General features: G+C 38.6%; 1 long non-coding RNA gene across 6 annotated transcripts; it reads left to right on the plus strand.

The window, feature by feature from the left end:
- Positions 1–1,728: 1,728 nt before the first annotated feature.
- On the plus strand, positions 1,729–4,607 carry LOC130205407 (uncharacterized). Of its 6 annotated transcripts, XR_008833909.1 has the most exons (7): positions 1,729–1,798; positions 2,426–2,450; positions 2,693–2,855; positions 2,990–3,071; positions 3,481–3,531; positions 3,658–3,736; positions 4,052–4,607. It is a non-coding gene; the product is annotated as an uncharacterized LOC130205407 (long non-coding RNA). The 6 variants fall into 6 exon arrangements; XR_008833907.1 differs by having other exon boundaries at positions 3,481–3,736; XR_008833911.1 differs by lacking the exon at positions 3,658–3,736 and having other exon boundaries at positions 3,481–3,614.
- Positions 4,608–4,959: the final 352 nt, after the last annotated feature.

Here is a 4,959-nt window from a genome sequence, read left to right on the forward strand (position 1 = left end):
CAAACTCTTCTGTTGGCTAACCATGAGAGAATGTCAGCTGGCGTCACCGACACATCAGCTGCACACAAATATCTTCCGTCCACTCAGCATATATAAGAATGTTGCTCATTACTTCAACTGAAACTCAAGGATAATTTAATCAATATTAAATTAGGGAACACTCGAGTAAACATAAGGGCACTTGCTCAATTATTCTATGGTCTAAATACTCCTCGCTCAGCAGTCCATCGAAGCAATTGAATCATTCTGCCAAACTTGCAATTGGAAAAAAAAAATTTTAGTTGTTGGCAACATAAGAACATCTTGAGTAGGGGGAATTCTTCCCAGTTGTGGAGTGTATTATGAAATGAGAAGAAAAAGATTCCTTCTTTGAATATTTGCAAATGAGGCATCCCTGAGGATTGAGAGTTGTATCCCTTTTTTTGGAAAGTAATGGTCAAGTGGGACCTCGCTCTGTAAATTATGAACAGATTGCCTTGTGCTGAGAGGGAGTTCATACACAATAATACAAAAATAATAAGCAATTATATAACAGAATGTTTAATTATTTTTTAATCCTATGGAGAATGGCACACAGAGGTCTACTGGAACTAATAAATAATTCAGATGGAGTAAATGCACATGTACACTGGCACAAGCGCATGCAGTCTTGACTACATTCAGTTCCATCACACACATACGCACACAATTAACGACAGCGTCCTTTGCACATTATTCTTGTACAATTTCACAATGTTTAGCAAAGCCAAATTATAATCCATCTTCCTTCTAAGTAGGTCTCAGACTAAAAGAGGTTTTGTAAATATGTACATCACTGTACATATTTACAAAACCTCTTTTAGTCTGAGACCTACTTCGAGGAAGATGTATCATACACCAAATCAAGCCCATTTGTACACTTCAGTCAGACTCCAGAGGAAGTAATGTGTAAAAATGTGTTTATGTTCATTCTGTACACTCTGTACTGTAAACTCTAAAAGGCCAATGCGGGACGATATTTTACTGCAGTGCATTTGTATTCTCTTGCAATAATTTCATGACATTCTCTTTGTATTCCTTCACATCATTTTAAGGGCTGGCTTCGAAAATTCTTATATTACACAGTATTTCTCTTCTCATATGTCATGCCAGTATAGTTTGTAATTTTAATAAGTTGCTCCATTATTATGATGCATTTCTGGGTGGCAGGAGCAAAAGTAAGACTATATGTATGACTGAAACATGAATCTGAGGTAATATAACAAGTAAATATATAGGGGGCTAAGACTGCAGCAAGTATTGAAATAGGCTTCATCTGTGCTGGGAAATCCTGTTAAAAGTATAATGATTATTTCATGAGAGAAATTAAATTTAAGATTTTAGGGCTGAATGTTTAAAGCTTCAAAAACAACACTACGAGGAAGCTGCAAGGAATCCACTGATTGGCCGAATCCATTGAGCCGGTCCTTTCGGCTGCGTTTGAAATATTCCTCTTCGTCCCTTAGAGTCTACACTGTAAAATGTAATAGTAAAGTTTAGTTAAAAAAATTAGTGAGCTTTACTCATTTCTGCTTACTTTGTTGACCTTACTTTAAGAAACTTAGTAAATAACACTTTTTGGTGAGTAAAGTTATTAAACTTATTATCTCAAGTAAGCTTTACTTTAAAAAAATGAGTGAGGCGGACTCGGAAGAAACTCGGGCGCACTCGGCAGCACTCGGCTCGAATACGCATGCGCAGTCGACCACTGAAGACGTTCTTTGGCGGAGACGGATTGGCGGCAGCGAGAAAGCAGTGCAGGTGTGCGAGTTACTTTCAGGTAAGTTTCAGCGTCTCAATAACGTTTTGCCGTTCATGTCCTGAGTAAACATCGTCGTATCTTCGCCATATTGTTCATATGTTTATTCGTAGTTGAATGTTAACTTTACGAAGCGTTTAATGTAAGCTAGCTAGACCGTCAAAACAAACGAGTCACAATGTTAATGGCGGACATCGTCGTGGCTGTCTCACTCGTGTGCATTAACGCAGCACTACGGGAGTCACACAACGCGACTGTCACTGAGTTAAGAGTGAATGCAATGTTAGGTTGAATGTAACGAGGAATAATTCAACCACAAACCGTATGATGGAGAACTTCTCGGCCACAGCGAATGTGGTACAACGTTTTTTAATTTTTTACTTATACATCATTTCCTATTTTGTGATATTTACTGGAAATGACATCCATTATAACCAATAGCAAGTTTGAAACTAAGCTCCCTGCCAACCTCCCTACAGAGAATTTATGACTTCAATCTATCTATCTATCTATATCTAGGATAAGCATTTCTAATCATATTTGTCTGTGAAATCTTCCATTAAACTGATGGCTTTTTAGCCGTAAAAATGCATTTTGACGAGGAGTTATTTGCAGTTTGACTAATTGCTTTTGTTGTTTCTTTTGTAGGCTTTGAAAAACCTGGCAATGAATTGTAAGTATTGCTTATTTTCTTCTACACAGTACTGCATAACACATGGAAGCATTGCCAGATTGAGTCCATGTCTTCACACAGAGTGTCTCCTGTGACGACCATGAAGGGCCGATGAGGGGAGCTGATGTAATCTGTTCAATCTAGAAGCCACTAGTTTTCTGCCCAGTGTGATGTAGTATGTTGTAATGTGTTTACTGTTGGTCTAATATGACTAAATATTAATTTATTTCTCTTTCCGTTAGATTCTGGCTGAGTTCTGTCGCTTATCAAGCAAAAATCTGAGTTGCAATCAGAGTTCTTCAAAGATCTCGACAAATACACTCCTCGCTTCCTGGAGAAGTTCAAAACCCAGAGGGGGAAAGTGTCGGACAGAAACTTGAATATCTGCAACAAGTCACACCTGGGGTAAGTTTCTCAAGCAGTCATTTTTCTTTATGTGGTTAATAAAGTAGTGTCACAGCATTGCATGCAGAGCTGTCAAATGATTGTCCTTTAACACTTGTGAATTGTGTGTGTTTAAAATGTTTTTTTGAGTACAGATGTGACTGGGAGGTGAACAGTAGTCCTCCGTGGCTCTCCCGTCAACCTTGTAGATGACAATGCAGACTTCTTCAAGAATTTGTAAGTAGACTTTCGTCAAAATTATTTAATTCCACACCACAGGATGCCCAATATCTCTCATGTGTTCTGCCTGTTCATCTTTTGTTATTGGCTACTTCTCTTCCAATCAGTGCTTCTATACTTTGTGATTCACTTATCCCTGATTGGGGCCCTTTTAGTGGGATCTCCCGTCTTTCCAGTCAGGTCCAGTTGCAGCTCTCTAGTCGCCCCATTCAAAACCCAAAGGCCTTCAAAATAAAAAATTACAAATCATATCACACCTAAATGAGCATCTGTACACCTTCACATGTCTGCATGATGGTAGAGGGGTTCTACTAATATCTCCTGTTACCAAAAATGTGTTTTCACTTGTAACATTATCGCTATTTCTTTGTTGCTTTTGGGCAATATGCTCGCTCTCCTGCCACAGGAGGTTCAGGAGCAGCCAATATGATGCAGGTGTGACGGCTGAAGATGGCAGGTACCTGTTCAGCCTCCTGTGGTAGGAGCACATTTCCCAGAAGCAGCAGTGACAAAGAAATGTGGATGTTTACCACGAATATGGTTGGTTGCCCACGTATTAAACTTTGGTCTTTCTTTATTGAAGGTGTGAGTTTAGGATGGCGTGAAGCTTCGACTTGACCCCATGGAAACACAGCAGAAGCCACGAACGGGTCCTGATCGGGGTGTGTTGTGATGCAACTGCATCGACCTGTTCTCAGGCCCTTCTACATTCTGTTGTTTAGATTTGCTCTATTATTGTTGTTCCATTCAAATATCCCTATTTGTAAATATGATAATTCATATTCTTTATTATTAGCTTTTGCAATCATTCAGTGAATCACATGATCAATGAATTAATCATCGCACTCACTCCTGAGCATCTTTCACTTGATTATCAAATAATATCAGAATCCAAGTAACCATTGTGTGTTCTACCATAGAAATGCAACGTGAAATTTGACATGTAATTGTGTTTTTTATGCTGCTCTTGTTATTAGGACTCTGATGACCTTCTGGACGTGTCCCACACCTCCATTGGGACCCTGACGGTGCTGAAGACATCGTGGCCTCCTCACTCGCTGGACCTGGAGTCTGCAACTACTGCCATCGTTTTGGGAGGAACAGTCGTGATGGGTGACCGTGATAATCTTCCCTGTGCCGTGTGGCTACTCTTCAGACTTATTTACCCCTGAATTTGGAGTATCCTCAACGAGTGAGGAACACCTTCTGAATTTATTCATAGAGTGCTTCTCACTTGGACCAAAAACCCTAAAATACAATCACTCAAAAATCTACTGATGCCATAAAAGACTGTGTTCATGATGTGCAGTCAGGCCCGAGAACTTCACCCTTCTATCTCCAATTGAACTCTTTTCTAGAACATGTCTGTTTTTGTTGTTTTCCTGTCGTGAAATTTAGCAAATGCCGAAAACGCTGTGTCCATCATATTTCTGCGTTACAAAACCTAATCTGGCAACATGTTCAGCGTTTTAAGCACGTTTGAGTTTTAAAACATGTGTTTTTCTTCTAAATAAACGTTGTCTTCCATTGTAACTGTTCTCCTTCTTTTGTTTCAACAACTTACAGTTTTTAGTTCAGCTTACTTGATCATTTTAAGGCAATCGGTTTCCTCACTATTTCTAAGTAATGGGATCTCATTGACTAGTAAAGTTAACTAGTTCTTATTAGTACTGTTTACTTAATATAACTTGGATCTTTTAAGTTGTCTTTTTTAAGTTAACCTAGTAACTAATAAGTGTTAAGTTAACAATACTAATGTTTACTGCAATTACATGAGTTGCCTAAACTTAGTTTATTTTAGCTTTAAGAACTTAAAATTATTCAGCTACTTTACTTAGAAATGTTGAGGCAATCGGTTTCCTCACCTTTTTCAAGTAAAGTCAAC

The sequence above is a fragment of the Pseudoliparis swirei genome, chromosome 15 (genome assembly GCF_029220125.1).
Source record: "Pseudoliparis swirei isolate HS2019 ecotype Mariana Trench chromosome 15, NWPU_hadal_v1, whole genome shotgun sequence".
In the NCBI taxonomy this organism is placed as follows: Eukaryota; Metazoa; Chordata; class Actinopteri; order Perciformes; family Liparidae; genus Pseudoliparis; species Pseudoliparis swirei.